The sequence below is a fragment of the Ranitomeya variabilis genome, chromosome 5 (assembly GCF_051348905.1).
Source record: "Ranitomeya variabilis isolate aRanVar5 chromosome 5, aRanVar5.hap1, whole genome shotgun sequence".
Lineage (NCBI taxonomy): Eukaryota > Metazoa > Chordata > Amphibia > Anura > Dendrobatidae > Ranitomeya > Ranitomeya variabilis.
In genome coordinates this window covers 125,191,855-125,214,603 of record NC_135236.1, presented here as the reverse complement: position 1 = coordinate 125,214,603, position 22,749 = coordinate 125,191,855, and the positions used below count along the sequence as shown (strand labels likewise).

Sequence of the window (22,749 nt, the reverse complement as noted above, 5' to 3'; positions counted from 1 at the left end):
TAGCTCTAATGATGACTCATGCAAGGAAAATAGACTTCCTGTTTCTACATAGAACTCAGAAGGATTCAGCTAGTCAGTTTAAATCACATGGTGTCATAGACCTAATGGAAAAAAGAAGAATTCACTGGCTATAAGGGAAAAAAATAGCAATTTTATGTACAAAGTGCTAGGTAATATGATGACTGCAATATTTTAAGATAATAAAAATGATGATGGGAGGAGGGCATCTAAGCTTTTGGGGAAAACATGAACCTGCCATCAGAGTTTTTTATTTTATTTGTAATGGGGTGTCTGGCTATAGAAATCCAGATGTGGCAATGTTTTGACCTATTAGGAGACTGAAACTTTGAAATATATAAAAAAGGTAAAAGTAGAATGATAAGGTGAATGGGCAGCACCATAATGTGAAGCTGTCTGATGGTGACAGTAGGGTAGTGAAATCATTCATTGATAGGAACATAACAGATGGAGCAGTCATTCAGCTTGTGGGACATCATCAGCACTTCATGTTTATTCATCAGGTCTTGAAGTCTCCCAGCTAATCGAGCGGCTGGAGAACGCAAACCCATATCTGATTATACTGGGGCTTGTGAGTAGGGCATTGTGAAAAAGCCAAGCGGATTGTCCTCTGGGAAAAAAAAGGAAGGAAAAGAGGAGACTTACAATCACGAGACAGTTCATCGTATAATGAATCTTTTGTGAAAATTTCTCTTTATTGTCAGTCAGTGAGTATTGTAGATTAGTGAGAATTTAAAACATATTTTCACCCTAAGTGCTTAGATATACTGTAATGTACGGAAATAGTTGCACAATTTTCTATATAAATTCCATTGTAGACAGACTGAAAAGTTGTCATCCATCCTCTACAATATTGGACTCGATGATGGGGATACATTGATATAAACAAGGTCTTGCAAATATTTTACATAATATTGTGTGTTAAAAAAGTATGAGGAACATAATGTGGTGCCATCCTCAGCTCAAGTCCCTCTACACGCACAAGCCCGATGATTTACCTTGTTATAAACATTGTCTCTAAACTTTTATTCCTCCATTGCCCATGCTGTCTGCTAATCCTGACTTTCTCCCCCGTGTTAACAGTGAATGCTTTCACTGGTGGAAAAATCAGAAGTTACTCAGATTGCACATTTTTCTAATACATAAAAGGTTGATCGCTATGTCATATTTATAATCACAATTGACTCCATGGCTGACTGAAGAATTCAGGTTAACATGGGAATTTTCCTTTCTGCCACCACTATTCCCATCAGGAGATAATGTGGACTATACATTTTTAGTCAACATGAATGTATTCTCCATTAACCCATTCCTGTATTAGTACATGAATAAATGTCCCTGGCAGGGGTCTGCAACTGTGGAGGGGGCTTAGGACCTGAGCTCCCACCTCATGCAGTAAATATCGACCATGCTAGGTAGCTGGCATCTGTCTTTGACAGGAGCAGGCTCCACAAACGGTTGATGCTGGCTAGGTTACATAGCCGGCATCTGTCTCTGATAGGAGCAGCCTCCACACCGATTGATGCTGGCTAGGTTACATAGCCGGCATCTGTCTCTGACAGGAGCAGCCTCCACAAGCAGTTGATGCTGACTATGCAACAAGGTGGCATGAGGTGGTAGTCATGGGTGAGTTCACTAGGTGACAGTCAGTGAGAACCCCGGCCCCTTGCACATGAATAGACAGTTCTAGTCCCAAGTCACAGTGGGTTACCTCAGATGTACGGCTGCTCTCCATGCTGGAACGGATGCACCACACGTCACACTCTTTAAGGCCAAAAAAAGTGGCAACTTATTTAATAAAGGAGAGGTAGAGAAGAAAGGTAACAATCCATGAACTGTCCCTATTCACAGCAATGGCTGCAGCAGCGAAGGATATGGCTCCCAGTCCTTGTGCCCGCTGCCCGACAGTCCACTGGGAGCCCTGTTCCTTCCAGGGGGTACAGTATGCTCCCAGCAGGGGAGCACATCCTGCCACGTGCAAGCCTGCCCGGCCACTGAACTGCAGAAAGGGACTTCCTGTTCCTTTCAGGCTACTGACCCAGCCCCCTTAAATAACCTCTTACTGTTCATAAGCTGCAGATATTACCATACACAATGGTAGAACATTAAGACAATACAAACACGGCACACAAATAACAGTAATACATCAATGTATAACCCACTGTCAATGTACCGCATGGGGGACCACTTACAGGGAAGGAGAGAGGGAGCAACCGAGGGTCCATGCCACCTCCTTACACCCCTCCCTCCTAAAACATGGTTGTCCCCGACCATGACGGCACCTGCAGAGCTAAAACAGCAAATATTAAAACATTAATAACAGTTCAACAATCTCCAATAAATATTAATAAAAGAGTCCCAGTCTCTCTTAAAGCAGGTCTGTTTGACCCTGGTCCCCTTTTGCTCCTGGGACCGGTAAAACAGATATCCTGGCCAGATGGCCAACTCATCATCAGTCCACACAGTCTTGACCCGGCTCGGTCCTCAGGTCCTCCTGACCAAGCTCCCCCCCTTTCTCCTTTGACTAGGTAATGGGCTCATCAGCAAATTGGTGCACTGTGCTTAACAGGGGGCTAGTCCAAGGTTAAAATGGAATAAAGTTCTGGGTTAAAAGAAGTCAGTCCTTGCAACAGCTACATGCACAGTTCCTGGTATCCAACCCTCATAGGGTTTTCAGGCCCGTGATCCAGCAGGGGGTGTGCAAACGTACGCAAACAAACTGGGAGGAGGGGGAAAACAAACATAGACCTTTATTTGTGACCGTGATGGCCACTCCTGACACCTCAGTCCTGGTGCCGTACTGGACTCCTTGCCCTTAAGAGATGCAAAACAGTCTCTTCACAATTCTTCACGTGCAACTAGCACAACTCACATTTTGTTCCTTTTTTAAAGGGGCTGTGTCAATCAACACACGGCCGCTGACTAGCATAGTGGACCGCATTTGGCCCTACACAACAATATAGGTGTGGGATAAGGATCTGCTGGAAAAGGAGTCTCACTGTTCCTTTGACTCTATGTCCCCTCCAGCGGCGGTCCCATAGCCCCAGAGCTTCCGGCTCTGATGTTGTATTTGCGGCCGCCTCACAAAGGCTGTTTGGCGGCAGGCGCTGCGGCCATTGCAACAGGTCACAGATCACAGCGGGCTACACGCTCCTGTCATTCTTCTGTGGGGGGACCACTTGCAGATCCATCATTAACATACACTCTCTCCCTCGTGCCATCCTCAAAAATAAAGCCGTAACCCCTCGAGCGGTCATAGTACCGGATAACGCCGCTGGTCATCTGGCCAGACATATTCCCTCCCCTGGGGTGCTGCAGCTCCTGCACAATGCAATGTTCCCACTGCTTCTTCTCCCGGATGACTCCCTGGATCCACCGGGCCTCTGCAGCAGTGGGCACCTGGGGCTCCTCCACATACGCGCCACTGGTGTCAGCCGGAACAGGCGTGGGCCGGAAGGATACAGGGGCCATCGCTAGGGACGATGGCGGAGTCAGGAGACGAGAGGCCTCTGGTGACAATGGTGGGGCCACAGGAGGTAAAGGGGCAGAGGCTGAGGTGACGGGACGGCCAGGCGGGAACTTCCTACTCACCACTGCTGCATCTGGTGACAGTACTCTGGCATGGCCGCTGGTGCTGGTGATCGCAGCTGCCACAATTCCCCACAGGGCATCCTCCAGAGTTTTTGCACTCCTTCCAGTTCCTGTCGGGGCACCGCCAATCCCTCAAACTCTTCGGTCTCCAATGGCTGCCTGTCCAGCTGCCGGAATGGATGCCACTCTTCCAGCTCCTCCATCCACCAGGCTTCCAATTGCAGGCCTGTCTCCACCCGGGCCCTAGATCGTTGCCAGTCTTGGCGGCTGATGCTGCCGCGGAAAGAGGTGCTGCGGCTTTTCATCGTGTCCAGCAATGGCATCTCATCCATCAACAGGTAGTCTGTCTTTGTCAGGCTCCTCCTGTACATGGGTGGAGTCACTTCCTGCTGCTCCATCCATTTCCCCAAGTTCTGCTGTAGGGGCGAGAGCTCTCTTCATCTCATCCATCACAATGGGGTGCAGCCTTCTTTCCTTCGGCGCCAAATCTCTTACATGATGCCCAAGAAAGGCAACACCCTCTTTCATTTTCGCACCACTGACCTCCATTTCCTGGTCAGTGTTCAACACCATCTTTAAGTCACTGTAAGCCACCATCTTTAATTCCTTCACGGCGGTCAAGAATTTACAATCACTGTCAGCCACCAACTTCAATTCCTTTACAGCAGTCAACACTTCAGAAAGCTCAGGAGTTTTCTCAGTCACTGTCAGCTTCTCGTCCGGTTCCAATGGGGAAGGGTGCCAGGAATGCCATATCAGCTGCTCCTTCCCCGGTCATAGACCCCGGATCCTTCTCTGACAGTCTTAGGGTTTCAGGGCTGCTTGGTTCCATCCTGCTGACTACGCCAAATCTAACAAGGTGGCACGGGGTGGTAGTCATGGGCGAGTTCACTTGGTGACAGTCAGTAAGCACCCCGGCCCCTTGCACATGAATAGACAGTTCTAGTCCCAAGTCACAGTGGGTTACCTTAGATGTACAGCTGCTCTCCATGCTGGAATGGATGCACCACGCGTCGCACTCTTTAGGGCCTAACAGTGGCAATTTATTTAATAAAGGTGAGGTAGAGAAGAAAGGTAACAATCCCTGAACTGTCCCTATTCACAGCAAGAGCAGCAGGCGAAGGCAATGGCTCCCAGTCGGCTTACAGGAGCAAAAAGTCTCTTGTGGGGCACACACATAGTCCTTGTGCCCGCTGCCCGACAGTCCATTGGCAGATATGTTCCTTCCAGGGGGTATGGTATGCTCCAAGCAGGGGAGCACGTCCTGTCCCGGGCAGGTCTGCCTGGGCACTGAACTGCACACAGGGACTTCCTGTTTCTTTGAGGCTGCTGACCCAGCCCCCTTAATTAACCTCTTACTCTCCCTAAGCTGCAGACATTACCATACACAATGGTAGAACATTAAGACAATACAAACACGGCACACAAATAGCAGTAATACATCAATGTATAACCCACTGTCAAAGTACCGCATGGGGACCACATACAGGGAAGGATAGAGGGAGCAACCGAGGGTCCCTGCCACCTACTTACAACTACATAGCCGGTATCTGTCTCTGACAGGAGAAGCCTCCACAAGCGGTTGATGCTGGCTAGGTTACATAGCTGGTATCTGTCTCTGACAGGAGCAACCTCCACACGTGGTTGATGCTGGCTAGATTTTCATAGCAGGCATCTGTGTCTAACAGGAGCAGCCTGACCTGAGCTCTGGACATGGCTGTTAACAATTTACAGTGGGGGAAATAAGTATTTGATCCCTTGCTGATTTTGTAAGTTTGCCCACTGACAAATACATGAACAGTCTATAATTTTTCAGGGTGGGTTAATTTTAACATTGAGAGATAGAATATCAAAAATAAAATCCAGAAAATCACATTGTATTAGGCTGGTTTCACATTTGCGTTTTTTGCCGCTGCGTTTTACCGCAAAAAAACACATTCATTTTTTTTCCTATACCCTTCACCCCCGGAGCTTTTTCCGTTTTTCCGTTTTCGTTTTTCGCTCCCCTCCTTCCCAGAGCCATAACTTTTTTATTTTTCCGTCAATTTGGCCATGTGAGGGCTTATTTTTTGCGGGACGAGTTGTACTTTTGAACGACATCATTGGTTTTAGCATGTCGTGTACTAGAAAACGGGAAAAAAATTCCAAGTGCAGTGAAATTGCAAAAAAAGTGCAATCCCACACTTGTTTTTTGCTTGCCTATTTTGCTAGGTTCACTAAATGCTAAAACTGACCTGCCATTATGATTCTCCAGGTCACTACGAGTTCATAGACACCTAACATGACTAGGTTATTTTTCACCTAAGTGGTGAAAAAATTCCAAACTTTGCAAAAAACAAAACAAAACAAAATTGCGCCATTTTCCGATACTCGTAGCGTCTCCATTTTTCGTGATCTGGGGTCAGGTGAGGGCTTATTTTTTGCGTGCCGAGCTGGCATTTTTAATGATAGCATTTTGGTGCAGATACGTTCTTTTGATCGCCCGTTATTGCATTTTAATGCAATGTCGTGGTGACCAAAAAAACGTAAATCTGGCGTTTCGAATTTTTTTCTCATTACGCCATTTAGCTATCAGGTTAATGCTTTTTTTTTATTGATAGATCGGGTGATTCTGAACGCGGCGATACCAAATATGTGTAGGTTGGGTTTTTTTTTATTGATTTATTTTGATTGGGGCGAAAGGGGGGTGATTTAAACTTTTATATTTTTTTTATTTTTTTCACATTTTTAAAAACTTTTTTTTTTTACTTTTGCCATGCTTCTATAGCCTCCATGGGAGGCTAGAAGCAGGCACAACCCGATCGGCTCTGCTATGCAGCAGTGATCATAAGATCGCTGCTACACAGCAGATTTGCAGGTGTGCTGTGAGCGCCGACCTCAAGGACCTCTATGGTTACAATGGAGGAGCATCGCCGATCATGTGACGGGGGTCGGCGATGCGCTCATATCCGGCCGCACGGCCGGATGCGGTAGTTAAATGCCGCTGTCTGCGTTTGACAGCGGCATTTAACTAGTTAATAGGCGCGCGCAGATCGCGATTCTGCTCGCGCCTATTGCGGGCACATGTCAGCTGTTCAAAACAGCTGACATGTCCCGGCTTTGATGTGCGCTCACCGCCGGAGCGCACATCAAAGCGGGGGTCCCGACATGTGACGTACTATACCGTCACATGTCGGGAAGGGGTTAACATTAAAAACGCATGCTTTTTTTGCATGCATTTTGCCGCGTTTGACAACGCATGCGTTTTTTCCATGCTTGCGTTTTGTTGCGGAAATGCAACATGTAGTAATTTCTAGAGGCTTTTTTCTGCCGCAAAAAAAACGCATGCGTTTTTTTGCAGCAAAAAAAGTATTGCTGTCTATGTAAACGCATGCGTTTTTAAGCACATGCGTTTGTTTGCGTTAAAAACGCATGCGTTTTTATAGAAAAAAACAAGAATACACACTGATAAGCCACCCCCCACCATCAAGGGGATAAAGGGATCCAAACCCTAACCCTAACCCTACCCCTAACCCTAAAGCCGGTAATTTAATTGCCGGCTTTTCATTTCTCCTGCCTAAACCCGACATGATATGAGACATGGTTTATATACAGTAAACCATGTCATATCCCCCTTTTTTTTGCATATTCCACACTACTAATGTTAGTAGTGTGTATGTGCAAAATTTCGGCGCTGTAGCTATTAATTTTAAGGGTTAAATCGCTGAAAAAATTGGCGTGGGCTCCCGCGCAATTTTCTCCGCCAGAGTGGTAAAGCCAGTGACTGAGGGCAGATATTAATAGCCTGGAGAGGGTCCACGGTTATTGGCCCCCCCTGGCTACAAACATCTGCCCCCAGCCACCCCAGAAAAGGCACATCTGTAAGATGCGCCTATTCTGGCACTTGGGCTCTCTCTTCCCATTCCCGTGTAGGGGTGGGATATGGGGTAATGAAGGGTTAATGTCACCTTGCTATTGTAAGGTGACATTAAGCCAGATTAATAATGGAGAGGCGTCAATTATGACACCTATCCATTATTAATCCAATTGTATGAAATGGTTAAAAAAACACACACACACAATATTGCAAAGTATTTTAATGAAATAAACACACAGGTTGTTGTAATATTTTATTATACTGGTAATCCACCTGATGACCCTCGTTCTGTAACAAAGGAAAAATAATAAACCAACAATATACATACCTTCCGTAGATCTCTAACGTCCCACGATGTAAATCCATCTGAAGGGGTTAAAATATTTTACAGGCAGGAGCTCTGCTATAATGCAGCTGTGCTCCTGCCTGTAAACCCCGGGGAATGAAGGTAATGTAGGTCAATGACCTGTAGTTACCTTCAGTCGCGGTGATGCGCCCTCTGCTGGATGTCCTCATATGACGTCGAGCGTGGGAAAAAGTTCATGTCTCAATGATATATATATATATATATATATATATATATATATATATATATAACGAAACCCGACTTTGCCAAAAGTCGGCGACTTTTGAAATTGGCCGATCTGTTTTGCTCAACCCTAATTTTGATGATTGGCAGCTGTCACACAATTCTTAGCATGCGTTTCAAAAAAGCAAACGCAGGAAAAAACGCATGTAAACGCGGCAAAACGCCACGTTTTTTTACCGCATGCAAAAACGCATGCGTCTAAAAATACGCAGCGTTTGCACGCGTTTACATGCGTTTTTTCACCACCTGCGTTTGCGTTAAAAACGCTGCGTTTCTAAACGCAAATGTGAAACTAGCCTTAATTATATAAATGTATTTGCATTTTGCAGTGAGAAATAAGTATTTGATCCCTCTGGCAAACAAGACTTAAATCTTGGCATGCACAGCAGTCATACATTTTTTGTATTTGATGATGAGGTTTGCGCACATGTCAGGAGGAAATTTGGTCCACTCTTTTTTGCAGATCATCTCTAAATCATTAAGATTTTGGGGCTGTCGCTTGGCAACTCGGAGCTTCAACTCTCTCCATAAGTTTTCTATGAGATTAAGGTCTGGAGGCTGACTACGTCACTCCATGACCTTAATGTGCTTCCTTTTGAGCTACTCCTTTGTTGCCTTGGCTGTATGTTTTGGGTCATTGTCTTGCTTGAAGACCCAGCCAAGACCCATTTTTAATGTCCTGGTGGAGGAAAGGAGGTTGTCACTCAGGATTTTACAGTACATGGCTCCATTCTCCCATTGCTACAGTGAAGTAGTCTTGTGCCCTTAGCAGAGAAACACCCCCAAAGCATAATGTTTCCACCTTCATGCTTGACACTGGGGATGGTGTTTTTGGGTCGTAGGCAGCATTTCTCTTCCTCCAAACACGATAAGTTGAGTTAATGCCAAATACCTCAATATTTGTCTCATTTGACCACAGCACCTTCTCCCAATCACTCACAGAATCATCCAGATGTTCATTGGCAAACTTCAGATGGCCTGCACACGTGCCTTCTTGAGCAGGGGAAGCTTGCGGGCACAGCAGGATTTTAAACCTTTACGGCGTAATGTGTTACTAATGGTTTTCTTAGTGCCTATGGTCCCAGCTGCCTTGAGATCATTAACAAGTTTCCCTCGTGTAGTTTTAGGTTGATCTGTCTGTTGTATTTCTTCCATTTTCTTACTATTGCACCAACACCCAGTGCCTTACTTATGGTTTTGTAGCCCATTCCAGCTTTGTTCAGGTCTATGATCTTGTCCCTGGCATCCTTATAAAGCTCTTTGGTCTTGCCCATGTTGTAGAGGTTAGAGTCTGACTGACTGAGTCTGTGTACAGGAGTATTTTATAAAGGAGCCTATGTAAGACAGCTGTCCTTAAAGCAGGAAATGAGTTGTTTAGGAGCGTCTAACTGGTCTGTAGGAGACAGAACTCTTAATGGTTGGTAGGGGATCAAATACTTATTTCTCACTGCAAAATGCAAATACATTTATATCATTTATACAATGTGATTTTCTGGAATTTATTTTTGATATTCTATCTCTCATTTTTAAAATTAAGTTACCCTTAAAATTATAGACTTTTCATGTCTTTGTCAGTGGACAAACTTACAAAATCAGCAAGTGATCAAATACTTATTTCCCCCACTGTAGATGCCACAATCAGTCTCTGACAGTGACATTTAGGCTGTGTGCCCACGTTGCGTTTTTTATGCATTTCTGCCGTGTTTTTTGCTGCAGCGGAAACACATAAAAATGCTTAAAAACCGCATTCCCATGCAATCCTATGGGATTCCGCAGTTGCTGTGCCCATGCTGCAGATTTTCCCGCTGCGGAATCGCATAGCGGTAAAATCCGCAGCATGTTCATTATTTCTGCAGAATTGCGGCGATTCCGCAGCCATAGGATTACATTGAACGCTCACTTTACACATGTGGCCATGCCCACAATGCGTAAACTGAGCGCTTCATGTGCGGCTGGTACCCGGGTCTGCAGGAGAGGAGATTCTTCTCCAGGCCCTTGGGAACCATATTTCTGTAAAAAAAAGAAATAAAATAAAAAGTATTGATATACTCACCTTTTGACGGCCCCCGGAGTCCTCCCGTCTCTCAGCTGTGCACACGGCTGCTTCCGTTCCCAGGGATGCATTACGTGAAGGACCTGGAATGATGTCGCGGTCACGCGACCGTGATGTCACAAAGGTCCTTCGCACAAAGCATCCCTGAGAACGGAACTTACCAGGAGCGCCGCTGAGGAGATCGGGGGGCCGTTGGAAGGTGAGAATAACAATATTTTTTATTTTTTTAATATTTTTAACATTTTATCTTTTACTATTGATGCTGCATAGGCAGCATCAATAGTAAAAAGTTGGTCACACTTGTCAAGCATTATGCTTGACAAGTGTGACCAACCTGTCAATCACTTTTCCAAGCGATGCTTCAAATCGCTTGGAAAACGCAAGCATTCTGCAAGCTAAAAATGCTTGCAAAACGCTTGTGTTTTGCGAATTCCGCATGCGTTTTACCCACGGCAGGGAGTTGAGGAAATGCTGCAGACATTTCCGCAGCATTTCTGTAACGTGGGCACATAGCCTTATGGTAAATGACACAGCTACCAGTGCTCACGCACTGGATCCCTTCAGATGCCCATGATGCAACAGAAAGCTGAGCTCCATAGTATACCCTGATTTTTCCTATAAACTGTAAACCTTGGTATCGCAGTATACACACAGTACAAGGGAGCAAACAATCGCAGGTTAGATGGGCCAAAAAATAATGTAAAGAATAAAAGAAAGTTTGTAAAACGTATAAAAATGTAAACATTTGGTATGGCCACATCCATGAAAGTGCTATCTATAAAAATAGAAAAAAAATAGAAAAAAAATTATATGTCGTAAAGAGAGACAAATTGGTATAGGCGCTTTTTTGTCACCTTCACCTCCCTAATAATACAATAATAAGCAATTAAAACATGACATGTACCCAAAATTGGTATCAATAAAAACATTTGTTCACCACACAATGGATTTGCAGAAATCAGCAGAAAAATTAGCATTTTACGAGTCTTGGAAAATGGTGACACAAAGCAAAAGAATTCTGCATTTTTTTGATCACTTAAAGAGAAAAATAATGATGTAATGCCATTGACCGTCGCTTGGGTAATCATCATGTTTCCAGGTCCTTATTACTGCACAATCAACGTCGTAACACAAAACTCAAAAAACAATTGCGAAAACTACTGCTAATGCCATGGAAAATAAGCCCTCATACATCTATGCAATGGAAAAATAAAACAGTTATGCTGTAGCTTTTGGGAAAAGGGGAGAAAAAAAACCCATGAAATTGCTTAAAATGAAAAATTCACTGTCCACTAAAGAGTTAAAGAACGCATTTTTATCTTTTTTTATACAGTAATCGACCATTCACAGATCCAAAATTGCCTTTCTTCTGCACAAAAAGGGATCAAACGTAGCTGGCAGATTTTTTTTTTACTGAGTACATCCCTTCAGTTCTAAGCCCTAGTGGTTGTCTGGATAGGTGCAGAAAGAACCACATATGGTGGACATGCCCATAAATACTACTTCATTTTTGGTTTAAAATAATAGATTTGGTACAGGAAATTTCAGGGGATTTGTGTACTAAACAGCTGTATGTTTACTAGGAATCAAACCTTTACATATGCAGAACCCAACCTATATCTTGGCTCAGTTTTTACTGCTAGCTGCTCAAGTACCTGTTTGTTTTAGGTAGAAAAGTCCAAATCTGCATTTCCCCACTGTTTGCGTTAGGATTAATAATTTTAATGATTTATGTTATTTGAGAAGTTGGGGGTCATTATGGCTGATGTGGTGGAGTATTTTAACCCCTTTAGGAACAGGTGATTTTACATTTTTGTGTCTTCGTTTTTTCCATCTTCCAGGAGTCATAATTTTTTGAAGGTTTTGTTATTTAGAGGGACAAGTTGTCGGTTTGATTGACACCATTCATTTTACTGCATAATACGCTGAAGAATGGAGAAAAAAAAATTCCAAGTGCTATGAAATGGTGAAAAAAATGCAACTCTGACATTGTTTTTTTAATTTTGGTCTTACGGCATTCATTGTGCACTGCAAACAATCTGGCAACATCATTTTCCAGGTCAGTTCATTTATGGCGATAATAAACTTGCAACAGGTTTACTTTTTTTGTGTGTCATTTAAGTGGCGGATAAAAAATTGGAAATGTAAAAAAAAAGAATTGTTTTGTGCGGTGAGCTGACATTTCTATTGATACCATTTTGGGGTTTGTAAAATGTTTTGATCAATTTTAATTGCATTTTGTGAAGGAATTGAAGCACCCAAAAGATGAAAATTTAGCTTCAATATTTTTTTTTACCAACTTAGCATTCACCTTATGGCATAAATCTTTTCATATTTTATTAGTTTGGCAATTACGTATGCGGCAATACTTTTTCTTATATTTTGATATTTACTATAACGGTAAAAGTAATTTAATTTAAACTTTTTAAAAAAATGTTATATTATTCAAAATATGTTTTAATATTTCCCCTTTTTTTTAAATTAGTCTCTTAGAGGACATGAAAATGTGATCTCTTCATCCCCTATAGTATCTTTATATGAATCATTTACTATTCAAGATGATTTTATAGGGACAATTTATGTTATGAAATTACTTAAGTTTTTGTAGGCCGATGGGATCAGAGATTTAATTTTAGCGGTACAACGTCATTATACCATTCTTCATTATTCCAAACATGGTCATAACCCCAATGATGCTTAACGATCCATTTAGGATTTCCTGCTTTCATGTTTATTTTAGGTTCCGTCAGTAGGGGGGGCACCTCAGTAATTCACTAACAGCTTCTATACAAATAAACTGTGCCATCATAACACAGTTATGTACATAAAATATGATTTTCTCCAAGAAATGTCCTTGAGATTTCCTGTTCTGGTCTAAAAAAATCTGCTTTCAGAGACTTAGCGATATACTGGAAGCAGAGGTCTGTTTATCATCCATCATGGAGTTTAATCCAAAACGCATTACTGTCACTTAGCGGAGCAGTCTAGAACCAGACGGACAGGAGATTCACATCTAAGTGTATTTTATTAATATCACACGCAGATGACATTGTTACAGAAATTGTACATTACTGCATTACTTTCCTGTGTCTTTGAACTGAGTTGATTTTCTGGAGAGTCCAATACTGTGATGTAGCGGGAGAAAGCTGAATATTGCTGAAATCACTAGAATAAAACGCTAGTGAATGAGTTTTTCTTTCCTGGCAGGTTGTTAGAGATTCTAGCTTCTCCAATCAGGGCCGGCTATAGTTTCATGTGGACCCTTGGGCAACAGAGTCTGAATGGGGCTTTCTTCAGTTTGGATTTTTTTTCTCCTTGCTGTCCAAGAGCTGTCATTTTTTTTGAGTTGATATAATTATCTAAGAAATTTTGACCTATAATTGTAGTTTTACATTTTGGGGTCCATATGACATTCTTTCCATTTTTGTGGGCGGTGAAGTGACCAGAAGACAGAGATTCTGCTATTTTAATTTTTCTTTTAGTTTCGGCGTTCACCGTATAGGATAAATGTTATGATATTTTATTAGTTTGGATAGTTGCACAAGCGATACCAAATAAGTTAAAAGCTAAAAATTAAAAAAATTACATTAGGGGAAAAGGATAGATTAGGGGCGAATGCATGACACAGAGAAGAGTCCACTGCTGCAGGTCTTTCTTTATGATCCAGAACAGACAGCTCTTCTGTATTAGCGGCTCTTGCACTGGTGGACGCAAGCCATCCATGCATTCATGGTGTGAATGGGCTCAGAGTCTCGCACTAACCTCAGATTACCATGCAATCCTGTAATATGCATTAATTAAATCTTGTACCTTGTCTCTTTAAGAAAGATGAGATGTAGAGAATTGTGGGTAGTTACAGAGAGGAGGGGGAGAAGTTACTTTCACTTTGTCATGCATGCAGAGACAAGCTTATGCAACCTGCTAAAGAGAAATAAAGATAATGAAGATTTACTAGTGTGGATTACTTACAAAGTGTGGACATTACAACTGGCGACGAGGATGGGATCGAAAATCTTCTGCTGCAGTGAGTACTAATCCCTATTTTACTGATCCACACGGCTGCACCACTGAAAAACTTCATCATGGCTGAATACTTACACAGTTTCCCACAGTTTGATATGACTGATGTCACTAATCTCTCCCATAACTGGAGAAAATGGTTGAGCAGATTTGAGAACTTTCTAGAAGCCATAGATATAAAAGAGGAGAAAAGAAAGAAAGCATTACTTTTACATTGTGCAGGCACAGGAGTCTATGATATCTACTGCACATTACCTGCATCTGAGACAGATACATACAGCGATTGCAGCAAAGCTCTCACTGATTACTTCAATCCCAAACAAAACATCAGATATGAGAGATACAAATTCAGAATTGCTAAGCAGCTTCCCGAAGAATCCATAGACACCTATGTCACACGACTGAGGGAGCTAGCACATGGATGTGCATTCACAGATATAGATGATGAAATCCTAACTCAGGTAATCGTCACCTGCTCATCTAACAAAATAAGGCGCAAAGCTCTGCAGCAAGATCTCTCTTTACATGAATTACTCAAAATAGCCCGTGCTACGGAAATAGCAGATCATCAGGCTACTACAATGGAGAATGGGGAAAAGTCACAGGTACATAATCTCGTGCATAAAAATACACAAGACAAGCAAACCCCGAAACAGAAAAAATGCTATAGATGTGGACAGGAGTTCCCTCACCGCCTGGACAGATGTCCAGCTATAGGACAGACATGCAATAAGTGTGGAAAAGGGAACCATTTGGCAGCTGTCTGCAGATCAGCACAATACAAGCCTTCTCTGCCTATGACACGGCCTGCAGATGTAAAAATGGTAAATCAGGATACAGAAGAAGCATCTGGAGCAGAAAACTATGTGTTCACCACCTCTGCCACTGGCTCTGTACAGTCCCCCTGTATCACACTCCCAATCTGCGACACCAATATCACGTTTACAATAGATACGGGAGCGTCAGTGGACATCATAGACAGCACTACCTATGAGCAATTGAAGACAAAGCCAGTTTTGCAGCAAGTACATACTAAAATCTTCCCATATGGATCTAAAATACCTCTAACTACCAGAGGGCAGTTTGATGTTGAACTGAGCTATAAAGACAATAAGCAGAAAACTACCTTTCATGCGTTACAAGGATCAGGAGGCTGTCTTCTCAGCTATCACACTGCCTTGAAGCTAGGTCTCATCCAAATTATCCATACCATAACTGATCCTGCGGACATGGATATACAAACCATGGTGAATAATTTTCCCTCCCTATTTAGTGGCTTGGGGAAACTAAAAGACTCTCAAGTACATCTTCATGTGGACGATAGTGTTCGCCCAGTGGCCCAGTCACATAGGCGCATTCCATTTCACCTGAGAAGGAAAGTAGAAAAAGAACTCCAATTCCTCATGGACGAGGACGTTATCGAAACCGTTACTGGGCCCACTCCCTGGGTCTCACCACTGGTGGTAGTTCCTAAACCAAAGGCTCCTGACCAGGTGAGATTGTGTGTTGACATGCGCCTACCCAACACTGCCATTCAGAGAGAAAGACATATCTCACCCACAATTGATGACATCATTCATGTGTTAAATGGAGCGACCGTCTTTTCAAAACTCGATCTCAATAAGGGCTATCACCAGTTAGAGCTGAGTCCAGAATCCAGATATTTGACAACATTTTCCACACATGTGGGCCTCAGAAGATATAAAAGATTGACTTTTGGGGTCTGCTCTGCAGCGGAAATTTTTCAGGATGCAATAAGGGGCGTTATTCAGAACATTCCAAATGCCTTTAATTACAGTGATGACATACTGGTGTTTGGCAAAACTCAAGCTGAACACAATCGTGCTCTATATGCCATCTTTGAATGCCTCCTCTCTGCTGGACTCACCTTAAACAAGGAAAAATGTGAATTTGATAAAAATTCATTAGAGTTTTACGGTCATATTTTTTCGGCAAAAGGGGTACAACCTGATCCCAAGAAAGTGGAATCCATTAAATCAGCCTCAATTCCACAAGATGCCAGTGAAGTACGCTCGTTTCTTGGAATGGCCAGTTATTGTGCTAGATACATTCCAAACTTCTCAACAATTAACAGTCCATTAAGGGAACTTACAAAACAGAGTTGTGTTTTTCAATGGTCTCCAGACTGTCAAAATGCATTTGAAACAATTAAAACTGAACTTTGCTCAACAACCACAATGGCCTATTTTGATCCAGCTCTCCAAACTGAGCTAATTGTGGACGCCAGTCCCGTGGGGCTGGGTGCCATCTTAGCACAATATAAAGATAACAATCAAAATCCTCAGATTATTTCTTATGCAAGTAAAAGCTTAACAAGCACGGAACGGAAATATTCACAACCTGAAAAAGAAAGCTTGGCAGTTGTCTGGGGATGCGAACATTTTCACTTATTTCTGTATGGAGCTCCCTTCACTGTTGTCACAGATCATCAAGCACTCCTTACGATCTTTGGAAATCCCAGAGCTAAAATGCCTGCACGCATAGAACGGTGGGGTCTACGTCTACAGGACTACAACTACAAAATTGTCCACAAGCCTGGAAAATTCAGCAATCCCGCTGACTATCTGTCAAGACATCCGATGACTGATGATCTACCTGAGCATTCCGCCATTGAAGAATACATATGCTTCATTACAGCCCATGCAGTACCAAAAGCTCTTTCCATTGATCACTTTGTGAACGCCACAACAAGTGACAAGACACTACGTGCTTTAATACAAATCATCCGAAATCGAAGGTGGCATGAAATTCAAAGAGAAAAATTTCCCGATCCTGAGATTGATCTGACAGAATTAAAACTATTCTCAAGTGTACGGTATGAACTATCTGTCACTGAGGAATGCCTCATCCTTCGAGGTACCAAATTGGTTGTACCTAAGACTCTGCGCAGCTTAGTAATACAGATAGCGCATGAAGGTCATCTGGGAATTGTTGGCACAAAGAAATTACTCAGAGAAAAAGTGTGGTTCCCAAACATGGATCAATTGGTGGAAGAGAAGGTTAAACACTGTTCCACCTGCCAAGTTATCACTCCATCATCACAGCTGGAGCCTTTACAAATGTCACCTCTACCCACTGCTGTCTGGGAGGAGGTGGCAGTCGATATATATGGACCGTTACCAAATGGCCAATACATTCTAGTAACAATTGACGAATATTCCAGATACCCTGTCATTTCTTTTATCTCTTCAACATCTGCTACTAGTGTGATACCAGAACTGGATAACATATTTTCAGCATATGGCATTCCAAGAGTGGTCAAAACGGACAATGGACCTCCATTCAATGGACACGTGTTCACACAATTTGCTGAATACTTGGGGTTCAGTCACAGAAAAATCACACCGTGCTGGCCGCAAGCAAATGGAATAGTCGAACGCTTCATGCGCACCATGGGGAAACGAATCAAGGCAGCTAGCCTGGAGCACACCCCACTGAAACAGTCATTGTACAAATTCATGCGCAATTACCGCAATATGCCACATTCTACTACCAATGCTGCTCCAGCGCATCTAATGTTTGGCAGAACTCTGCATATACGAATCCCTGACATAGTCAGTCGTCCTGTACCAAGTGACTCCTCTGTGCGCTTAGCAGACTCTTCCAACAAACAAACCATGAAACACTATGCAGACAGAAGGCGAAGGGCACAGCCAAATGCTATCAAAAGAGGTGACGTCGTTGTGGTGCGTCAGAGACCAACCAACAAGACTTCAGCTGCATATTGTCCCGCAAAATATAACGTTATTGACAAGAAAGGCAGCATGGTCACGGCTGAGAGGGATGGACACTTCATAACTCGAAACTCTTCACATTTCAAAATTATTCCTCAAAATAATGACAATGGACATTCTCTGGGGGAAGATTCGGCACTCAACAGTGGAGAGAATCACCAGGAGGCAACAAGTTCTTCATTAATGGACACCATCGCTGAGCCCAGACGTTATCCATCAAGAGAGAGAAGGGCTCCATCCAGACTTATTGAAGAAGCGTGACTTCTTTTCTTTAACAGGGCAAAATGGACATACGTTTTCTTGGACATTTTTCTTGTTGCATCATTAGTTCATGTTATTTTATTTTAGCTTTATTCGTTTAAAAAAAAAAAAAAAAAAAAAAAAGGGGGATGTTGTAATATGCATTAATTAAATCTTGTACCTTGTCTCTTTAAGAAAGATGAGATGTAGAGAATTGTGGGTAGTTACAGAGAGGAGGGGGAGAAGTTACTTTCACTTTGTCATGCATGCAGAGACAAGCTTATGCAACCTGCTAAAGAGAAATAAAGATAATGAAGATTTACTAGTGTGGATTACTTACAAAGTGTGGACATTACAAATCCCAAAACAGGAAGGAAGTCAATGACTCAATGGAGAGAATATAGGTAACAGATCGAGAGAGACATGGAGGAACTGCAAGTCACATATTTCTTCGGTTGATTTCCACAGTCCTACGATCCTATATCATGATTGCACAGCCCTGTAGATTGATTCGTAGAAGAAGAGGCACAGATGTTTCCCTTTTACATTTAAGGCTGTGTTGAATTGAGACAACTGCAAATAATGAGCTGTAGCATGGACTTCTGAGGGGTGAAGTGGTCACAGATCAAAAAGAAAGTTCTGAAATCAGGTGTGTATTCACTTCAAAGAGCACATACTGTTTACAGTGGTCATGCCATGGTGCTCCGGGACATTAGGGAGGGCTGGGTAATGGGAAGTTGATAGTAACGAACAGAAATGTAAGGAGATTCTTTGTAACTTGCTTTTATGTGTAGGTGGTATGTGAATAAAACATTACAACATACACTTGTAAAGTAGAGTGGTAAAACTTTTTTCAGAGTGAAGCTGTCTGTACATTTAAACAGGAGCTCTGCACAGGAAAACACAGGATTTTTGAAAGGGCGCCTCAGTATTAATGCCTGTATCGGAGATATCAAAATTAACTTTCTTTTTTCAGTCCAACTTTCTACAAGTTCTATATCATACATGTTACATAAAGGTTAGTGGTAGTATTCTTGATACTATCACTCAAACTCTAGAATGTCTTAGCTGATAATGCTTAGTAACTATGGTGGTGAAGGATGGTGGATTTGATGAACAGATAATCCCTGGAGGTCTAGGGTGGCTTGTAGGCACCACACATTTGCATGATCATTGCAAGGAGTGAAGGCCTGAGACTCAGAAGACACTTTGCTAGAGCCTGGAAAGATGAGCAATTCACTACTAGACAAACAATCCCTACCCTACTCAGGATAAGTGGGTTGCATGTCCTCTGCCACCCTAGCCCAGGAGGAAATCCAAATGGGCATTATTGTTTATAAAAATACAAAAAATCTTTATTAACACACTAGACAATAAACAAGATAACATTTATAAACGTGCATTAAGGATACATAGTAGTGGCGCCCGGCAATATATAGGTTTAGGACTTCTTATTACAGTACATACTTGTTTATGCTGGTAAGCAGTACCATGTAGCTTTTTTGCTGTTTTTTGTGAGAAAGTGCCTCGACATAAAAGTAACAACCTGTGTATCATCAATTGACAAAATCTTTAGCACACAAAAGTCAATAGGATTATAGAGGCATAGTCATACAGTCAGGCAAAAAAGTAACACACAGGCATTTTATGTGGTGCCATCCTGTATTCATGTAAATATATGAACATGGATAATCTCACCAATTGCTTAGAGCACGCCACAGAGACTTGTGAACAACCCCAATGCACGTTTCACCCGCTAATGCGCCATGCTTTCTCCCCTTCAGAATGGGGCCCATTATATATGAAGCATCTTATGGGGCCAATTATATATGGAGCATCTTATGGGGCCAATTACATATGGAGCAGTTTATGGGGCCCATTATGTATGAAGCATCTTATGGGGCCAATTACATATGAAGCATCTTATGAGGCCAATTATACAGTATATGGAGCATCTTATGGGGCCAATTACATATGAAGCAGCTTATGGAGCACATAATATAAGGAGCATCTAACAGGCCAATTATATATGGAGCATTATATGGGGCCCATTCTGTTTGGAGCAATATATGGGGTCCATCATATACTGGAGCATTATATGGTGCCCATCATATACTGTATGGAGCATTATATGGGGCCTGTTCTGCACGGAACATTATATGGGCCCATTCTGAATGGAGCAATATATGGGACCCATTATATACTGTATGGGGCATTATATGGGGCTCATTATACTATATGGAACATTATATGGGGCTTATTATACTGTATGGTGCAATATATGTTGCTCATTCTGTATCGAGCATTATATGGGATCCATTATTTTGTATGGAGCAATTTATGGAGCTCATTATACTGTATGAAGCATATGGTATGGCTGTTTCTTGGATTTAGCATCAGCAGCTGTTTTCACTGATCGTCTTTCTGGCTCTGCTATATTAGTCTGGCCTTTTACCTAATTCAATGCCAGTTGTCAATTGTTGAGCTTGGAGTCATGGCTCTCTGAGGATTTCCCTGTCACTCTGACCATTTCAGCAAAGCTAAGTCCTTGCTTGTCTTTTTGCAGTTCACTTGTTGTGGACTTTGTTGTTTAGCACTTTCTATGTTTTGCTCATTTGTCCAGCTTATCAGTATGTATCTAGTCAGCTAGCTGGAAGCTCTGGGCAGCAGAGTTTGCCCTCCACACCTTTAGTCAGGTGTGGAGATTTTTGCATTTCTCTGCGGTGGACTTTTTCTAGTTTTTATTACTGACCGCACAGTGTTCTGTCCTGTACTAATTCTTTTTAGCTAGTAGTGGCCTCCTTTGCTAAATCTTGTTTCATACTACCTATGTCATTTCCTTCTCCTCTCACAGTCATTAATTGTGGGGGGCTGTCCTATCCTTTGGGGATTTTCTCTGAGGCAAGATAGCTTTCCTGCTTCTACCTTTAGGGGTAGCTAGATCTCCGGCTGTGACGAGGTGTCCAGGGAGTGACAGGAACATCCCACGGCTACTGCTAGTGTCTGTGTTAAGATCAGGAACTGCGGTCGGTATAGTTACCACCTGCCCAGAGCTAGTCGCATGTCGCTCCTTAATCACCAGACCATAACAGTACAACTGGCCAAAAATGAGCTGAATGCATCTCAAAAGAAGGAAAAGAAAAAGAGTTCTGAGCCATTTTTTTTTCTTTAGTCTGTTTTGTCTTTTTCCTTCCTCTTAATCTCTGGGTGATTCAGGATTTGGGCGCGGGCATGGATGTTCAGGGTCTGTTTTCTCGTGTGGATCAGCTTGCTGTAAGAGTACAGAGTATTCAAGATTATGTTGTTCAGACTCCGGCCTTAGAGCCTAGAATTCCTACTCCAGATTTGTTTTACGGGGATAGATCTAAGTTTTTGAACTTTAAAAATAACTGCAAATTGTTTTTTGCTCTGAAACCCCGTTCCTCTGGTGACCCCATTCAGCAAGTAAAAATAGTTATTTCTCTGCTGCGTGGTGACCCTCAGGACTGGGCATTCTCCCTTGAGTCAGGGGATCCGGCATTGCTTAATGTAGATGCATTTTTTAAATCGCTTGGATTATTGTATGACGAACCTAACTCTGTGGAGCATGCTGAGAAAACACTGTTGGCCCTGTGTCAGGGTCAGGAAGCGGCAGAATTATACTGCCAGAAATTTAGAAAATGGTCTGTGCTCGCTAAATGGAATGAGGACGCTCTGGCAGCAATTTTCAGAAAGGGTCTTTCTGAAGCCCTTAAAGATGTTATGGTGGGGTTCCCCACGCCTGTTGGTTTGAGGGAATCTATGTTTCTGGCCATTCAGATTGATCGGCGCCCGTGCGAACGCAAAGTGGTGCACCATATGGCAGCGTCCTCGGAGCAGAGTCCTGAGCCTATGCAATGTGATAGGATTTTGACTAGAGCGGAACAGAGGGGATACAGACGTCAGAATGGGCTGTGTTTTTACTGTGGGGATTCTGCTCATGCTATTTCTGATTGCCCTAAGTGTATTAAGAGGGTCGCTAGATCTGTTACCATTAGTACTGTACAGCCTAAGTTTCTCCTGTCTGTGACCCTGATTTGCTCATTGTCATCTTTTTCTGTCATGGCATTTGTGGATTCGGGCGCTGCTCTGAACTTAATGGACTTAGAATTCGCTAGGCGCTGTGGTTTTTCTTTGCAGCCTTTGCAGAGTCCCATACCCTTAAGGGGTATTGATGCTACACCGTTGGCCAAGAATAAACCTCAGTATTGGACTCAGCTGACTATGTGCATGGCTCCAGCACATCAGGAAGATTGCCGTTTTCTGGTGTTGCATAATTTACATGATGTTGTTGTACTGGGTTTTCCATGGTTACAAGTACACAATCCAGTGCTGGATTGGAAATCAATGTCTGTGACTAGTTGGGGTTGTCAAGGGGTACATAGTGACGTTCTTTTAATGTCAATTTCCTCTTCCCCCTCTTCTGATGTTCCTGAATTTTTGTCAGATTTCCAGGATGTATTTGATGAGCCCAAGTCCAGTTCCCTTCCTCCACATAGGGACTGTGATTGTGCTATTGACTTGATTCCTGGCTGTAAGTTCCCTAAGGGCCGACTTTTCAACCTGTCTGTGCCTGAACATACAGCCATGCGGAGCTATGTAAAGGAGT

The 22,749-nt window shown here is 42.7% G+C and overlaps 1 long non-coding RNA gene across 1 annotated transcript in view; it reads left to right on the top strand.

Annotated features, from left to right (window-relative positions):
• LOC143775280 (uncharacterized) overlaps nt 1–12,186 on the top strand; it is a 111,327-nt gene extending 99,141 nt beyond the window's left edge. The window contains exon 3 of the long non-coding RNA XR_013215615.1: nt 11,949–12,186. This is a non-coding gene — a long non-coding RNA (uncharacterized LOC143775280). The remainder of the gene's footprint in view (nt 1–11,948) is intronic.
• The last annotated feature ends 10,563 nt before the right edge of the window (nt 12,187–22,749 follow it).